Source organism: Ursus americanus, unplaced genomic scaffold (genome assembly GCF_024610735.1).
Source record: "Ursus americanus isolate L20-20 unplaced genomic scaffold, mUrsAme1.1.p SCAF_142, whole genome shotgun sequence".
Taxonomy (NCBI): Eukaryota; Metazoa; Chordata; class Mammalia; order Carnivora; family Ursidae; genus Ursus; species Ursus americanus.
In genome coordinates, this window is record NW_028273724.1 from 127,999 (window position 1) to 134,790 (window position 6,792).

Sequence of the window (6,792 nt, forward strand, 5' to 3'; positions counted from 1 at the left end):
CGGCTTCCCACGGAAACAGTTTTCCTGAGGTGCAGACCCTATCCCAAGTGGTTGTGGCAAGGTAAAGCCAATGCCCTCCACTTCTCTGGAAGAAACCCCAGTGCCCAGCCATGTTCTAAGCCCTCCCATCCTCCCGTGGCTTCTGGCAGCAGGAGTGAAAAGAGAGGAGCAGAGCACTGGGACCCGTTTGACAAAAACCGGCTTCCCACGGGAAAGTCTTTCTCCACGTGCAGACATGCTCCCAGGTGCCTGTGGCAAGGGGAAGGAAATGCCATACACTGACCTGGAAGAGACCACAGGGCCCAGGCACAATCTGAACCCTTCCCTCAACCCGGCGGTTTTGCCAGCAGGAGTTCAAGCCCAACGAACACAGCCCGGAGACCCCTGGGGCAAAAACGGCTTCCGACGAACAATAGGTGCTTGCTGTGAAACACCTATCCCAAGTGGGGGTAGCCAGCTCAACAAAATGCCACACACCCAGGTGTAAGAAACAACATTGCCCAGCCATGGTCTAAGCCCCTCACCTCGTCCCTGTGCTTTGGGGAGCCAGAGGGACACCGGAGCCCCACGGCCCTGAGACCCCTTTGCAAAAAGCCGGCTTCCCACGAAAACAGTTTTCCTGAGGTGCAGACCCTATCCCAAGGGGTTGTGGCAAGGCAAAGCCAATGCCCTCCACTTCTCTAGAAGAAACCCCAGTGCCCAGCCATGTTCTAAGACCTCCCATCCTCCCAGGGCTTCTGGCAGCAGGAGTGAAAAGAGAGGAGCAGAGCACTGGGACCCGTTTGACAAAAACCGGCTTCCCACGGGAAAGTCTTTCTCCACGTGCAGACATGCTCCCAGGTGCCTGTGGCAAGGGGAAGGAAATGCCATACACTGACCTGGAAGAGACCACAGGGCCCAGGCACAGTCTGAACCCTTCCCTCAACCCGGCGGTTTTGCTAGCAGGAGTTCAAGCCCAACGAACACAGCCCGGAGACCCCTGGGGCAAAAACGGCTTCCGACGAACAATAGGTGCTTGCTGTGAAACACCTATCCCAAGTGGGGGTAGCCAGCTCAACAAAATGCCACACACACAGGTGTAAGAAACAACATTGCCCAGCCATGGTCTAAGCCCCTCACCTCGTCCCTGTGCTTTGGGGAGCCGGAGGGACACCCGAGCCCCACGGCCCTGAGACCCCTTTGCAAAAAGCCGGCTTCCCACGGAAACAGTTGTCCTGAGGTGCAGACCCTATCCCAAGTGGTTGTGGCAAGGTAAAGCCAATGCCCTCCACTTCTCTGGAAGAAACCCCAGTGCCCAGGCATGTTCTAAGCCCTCCCATCCTCCCTGGGCTTCTGGCAGCAGGAGTGAAAAGAGAGGAGCAGAGCACTGGGACCCGTTTGACAAAAACCGGCTTCCCACGGGAAAGTCTTTCTCCACGTGCAGACATGCTCCCAGGTGCCTGTGGCAAGGGGAAGGAAATGCCATACACTGACCTGGAAGAGACCACAGGGCCCAGGCACAGTCTGAACCCTTCCCTCAACCGGCGGTTTTGTTAGCAGGAGTTCAAGCCCAACGAACACAGCCCGGAGACCCCTGGGGCAAAAACGGCTTCCGACGAACAATAGGTGCTTGCTGTGAAACACCTATCCCAAGTGGGGGTAGCCAGCTCAACAAAATGCCACACACCCAGGTGTAAGAAACAACATTGTCCAGCCATGGTCTAAGCCCCTCACCTCGTCCCTGTGCTTTGGGGAGCCGGAGGGACACCCGAGGCCCATGGCCCTGAGACCCCTTTGCAAAAAGCCGGCTTCCCACGGAAACAGTTGTCCTGATGTGCAGACCCTATCCCAAGTGGTTGTGGCAAGGTAAAGCCAATGCCCTCCACTTCTCTGGAAGAAACCACAGTGCCCAGGCATGTTCTAAGCCCTCCCATCCTCCCTGGGCTTCTGGCAGCAGGAGTGAAAAGAGAGGAGCAGAGCACTGGGACCCGTTTGACAAAAACCGGCTTCCCACGGGAAAGTCTTTCTCCACGTGCAGACATGCTCCCAGGTGCCTGTGGCAAGGGGAAGGAAATGCCATACACTGACCTGGAAGAGACCACAGGGCCCAGGCACAGTCTGAACCCTTCCCTCAACCCGGCGGTTTTGCTAGCAGGAGTTCAACCCCAACGAACACAGCCCGGAGACCCCTGGGGCAATAACGGCTTCCGACGAACAATAGATGCTTGCTGTGGAACACCTATCCCAAGTGGGGGTAGCCAGCTCTACAAAATGCCACACACCCAGGTGTAAGAAACAACATTGCCCAGGCATGGTCTAAGCCCCTCACCTCGTCCCTGTGCTTTGGGGAGCCGGAGGGACACCCGAGGCCCACGGCCCTGAGACCCCTTTGCAAAAAGCCGGCTTCCCACGAAAACAGTTTTCCTGAGGTGCAGACCCTATCCCAAGTGGTTGTGGCAAGGTAAAGCCAATGCCCTCCACTTCTCTGGAAGAAACCACAGTGCCCAGCCATGTTCTAAGCCCTCCCATCCTCCCTGGGCTTCTGGCAGCAGGAGTGAAAAGAGAGCAGCAGAGCACTGGGACCCGTTTGACAAAAACCGGCTTCCCACGGGAAAGTCTTTCTCCACGTGCTGACATGCTCCCAGGTGCCTGTGGCAAGGAGAAGGAAATGCCATACACTGACCTGGAAGAGACCACAGGGCCCAGGCACAGTCTGAACCCTTCCCTCAACCCGGAGGTTTTGCTAGCAGGAGTTCAAGCCCAAGGAACACAGCCCGGAGACCCCTGGGGCAAAAACGGCTTCCGACGAACAATAGGTGCTTGCTGTGGAACACCTATCCCAAGTGGGGGTAGCCAGCTCAACAAAATGCCACACACCCAGGTGTAAGAAACAACATTGCCCAGGCATGGTCTAAGCCCCTCACCTCGTCCCTGTGCTTTTGGGAGCCGGAGGGACACCCGAGGCCCATGGCCCTGAGACCCCTTTGCAAAAAGCCGGCTTCCCACGGAAACAGTTTTCCTGAGGTGCAGACCCTCTCACAAGTGGTTGTGGCAAGGTAAAGCCAATGCCCTCCACTTCTCTGGAAGAAACCCCAGTGCCCAGCCATGTTCTAAGCCGTCCCATTCTCCCTGGGCTTCTGGCAGCAGGAGTGAAAAGAGAGGAGCAGAGCACTGGGACCCGTTTGACAAAAACCGGCTTCCCACGGGAAAGTCTTTCTCCACGTGCAGACATGCTCCCAGGTGCCTGTGGCAAGGGGAAGGAAATGCCATACACTGACCTGGAAGAGACCAATGGGCCCAGGCACAGTCTGAACCCTTCCCTCAACCCGGCGGTTTTGCTAGCAGGAGTTCAACCCCAACGAACACAGCCCGGAGACCCCTGGGGCAAAAACGGCTTCCGACGAACAATAGGTGCTTGCTGTGGAACACCTATCCCAAGTGGGGGTAGCCAGCTCAACAAAATGCCACACACCCAGGAGTAAGAAAGAACATTGCCCAGGCATGGTCTAAGCCCCTCACCTCGTCCCTGTGCTTTGGGGAGCCGGAGGGACACCCGAGGCCCATGGCCCTGAGACCCCTTTGCAAAAAGCCGGCTTCCCACGGAAACAGTTTTCCTGAGGTGCAGACCGTATCCCAAGTGGTTGTGGCAAGGTAAAGCCAATGCCCTCCACTTCTCTGGAAGAAACCCCAGTGCCCAGCCATGTTCTAAGCCCTCCCATCCTCCCGTGGCTTCTGGCAGCAGGAGTGAAAAGAGAGGAGCAGAGCACTGGGACCCGTTTGACAAAAACCGGCTTCCCACGGGAAAGTCTTTCTCCACGTGCAGACATGCTCCCAGGTGCCTGTGGCAAGGGGAAGGAAATGCCATACACTGACCTGGAAGAGACCACAGGGCCCAGGCACAGTCTGAACCCTTCCCTCAACCCGGCGGTTTTGCTAGCAGGAGTTCAAGCCCAACGAACACAGCCCGGAGACCCCTGGGGCAAAAACGGCTTCCGACGAACAATAGGTGCTTGCTGTGAAACACCTATCCCAAGTGGGGGTAGCCAGCTCAACAAAATGCCACACACACAGGTGTAAGAAACAACATTGCCCAGCCATGGTCTAAGCCCCTCACCTCGTCCCTGTGCTTTGGGGAGCCGGAGGGACACCCGAGCCCCACGGCCCTGAGACCCCTTTGCAAAAAGCCGGCTTCCCACGGAAACAGTTGTCCTGAGGTGCAGACCCTATCCCAAGTGGTTGTGGCAAGGTAAAGCCAATGCCCTCCACTTCTCTGGAAGAAACCCCAGTGCCCAGGCATGTTCTAAGCCCTCCCATCCTCCCTGGGCTTCTGGCAGCAGGAGTGAAAAGAGAGGAGCAGAGCACTGGGACCCGTTTGACAAAAACCGGCTTCCCACGGGAAAGTCTTTCTCCACGTGCAGACATGCTCCCAGGTGCCTGTGGCAAGGGGAAGGAAATGCCATACACTGACCTGGAAGAGACCACAGGGCCCAGGCACAGTCTGAACCCTTCCCTCAACCGGCGGTTTTGTTAGCAGGAGTTCAACCCCAACGAACACAGCCCGGAGACCCCTGGGGCAAAAACGGCTTCCGACGAACAATAGGTGCTTGCTGTGAAACACCTATCCCAAGTGGGGGTAGCCAGCTCAACAAAATGCCACACACCCAGGTGTAAGAAACAACATTGTCCAGCCATGGTCTAAGCCCCTCACCTCGTCCCTGTGCTTTGGGGAGCCGGAGGGACACCCGAGGCCCATGGCCCTGAGACCCCTTTGCAAAAAGCCGGCTTCCCACGGAAACAGTTGTCCTGATGTGCAGACCCTATCCCAAGTGGTTGTGGCAAGGTAAAGCCAATGCCCTCCACTTCTCTGGAAGAAACCACAGTGCCCAGGCATGTTCTAAGCCCTCCCATCCTCCCTGGGCTTCTGGCAGCAGGAGTGAAAAGAGAGGAGCAGAGCACTGGGACCCGTTTGACAAAAACCGGCTTCCCACGGGAAAGTCTTTCTCCACGTGCAGACATGCTCCCAGGTGCCTGTGGCAAGGGGAAGGAAATGCCATACACTGACCTGGAAGAGACCACAGGGCCCAGGCACAGTCTGAACCCTTCCCTCAACCCGGCGGTTTTGCTAGCAGGAGTTCAACCCCAACGAACACAGCCCGGAGACCCCTGGGGCAATAACGGCTTCCGACGAACAATAGATGCTTGCTGTGGAACACCTATCCCAAGTGGGGGTAGCCAGCTCTACAAAATGCCACACACCCAGGTGTAAGAAACAACATTGCCCAGGCATGGTCTAAGCCCCTCACCTCGTCCCTGTGCTTTGGGGAGCCGGAGGGACACCCGAGGCCCACGGCCCTGAGACCCCTTTGCAAAAAGCCGGCTTCCCACGAAAACAGTTTTCCTGAGGTGCAGACCCTATCCCAAGTGGTTGTGGCAAGGTAAAGCCAATGCCCTCCACTTCTCTGGAAGAAACCCCAGTGCCCAGCCATGTTCTAAGCCCTCCCATCCTCCCTGGGCTTCTGGCAGCAGGAGTGAAAAGAGAGCAGCAGAGCACTGGGACCCGTTTGACAAAAACCGGCTTCCCACGGGAAAGTCTTTCTCCACGTGCTGACATGCTCCCAGGTGCCTGTGGCAAGGAGAAGGAAATGCCATACACTGACCTGGAAGAGACCACAGGGCCCAGGCACAGTCTGAACCCTTCCCTCAACCCGGAGGTTTTGCTAGCAGGAGTTCAAGCCCAAGGAACACAGCCCGGAGACCCCTGGGGCAAAAACGGCTTCCGACGAACAATAGGTGCTTGCTGTGGAACACCTATCCCAAGTGGGTGTAGCCAGCTCAACAAAATGCCACACACCCAGGTGTAAGAAACAACATTGCCCAGGCATGGTCTAAGCCCCTCACCTCGTCCCTGTGCTTTTGGGAGCCGGAGGGACACCCGAGGCCCATGGCCCTGAGACCCCTTTGCAAAAAGCCGGCTTCCCACGGAAACAGTTTTCCTGAGGTGCAGACCCTCTCACAAGTGGTTGTGGCAAGGTAAAGCCAATGCCCTCCACTTCTCTGGAAGAAACCCCAGTGCCCAGCCATGTTCTAAGCCGTCCCATTCTCCCTGGGCTTCTGGCAGCAGGAGTGAAAAGAGAGGAGCAGAGCACTGGGACCCGTTTGACAAAAACCGGCTTCCCACGGGAAAGTCTTTCTCCACGTGCAGACATGCTCCCAGGTGCCTGTGGCAAGGGGAAGGAAATGCCATACACTGACCTGGAAGAGACCAATGGGCCCAGGCACAGTCTGAACCCTTCCCTCAACCCGGCGGTTTTGCTAGCAGGAGTTCAACCCCAACGAACACAGCCCGGAGACCCCTGGGGCAAAAACGGCTTCCGACGAACAATAGGTGCTTGCTGTGGAACACCTATCCCAAGTGGGGGTAGCCAGCTCAACAAAATGCCACACACCCAGGTGTAAGAAAGAACATTGCCCAGGCATGGTCTAAGCCCCTCACCTCGTCCCTGTGCTTTGGGGAGCCGGAGGGACACCCGAGGCCCATGGCCCTGAGACCCCTTTGCAAAAAGCCGGCTTCCCACGGAAACAGTTTTCCTGAGGTGCAGACCCTATCCCAAGTGGTTGTGGCAAGGTAAAGCCAATGCCCTCCACTTCTCTGGAAGAAACCCCAGTGCCCAGCCATGTTCTAAGCCCTCCCATCCTCCCGTGGCTTCTGGCAGCAGGAGTGAAAAGAGAGGAGCAGAGCACTGGGACCCGTTTGACAAAAACCGGCTTCCCACGGGAAAGTCTTTCTCCACGTGCAGACATGCTCCCAGGTGC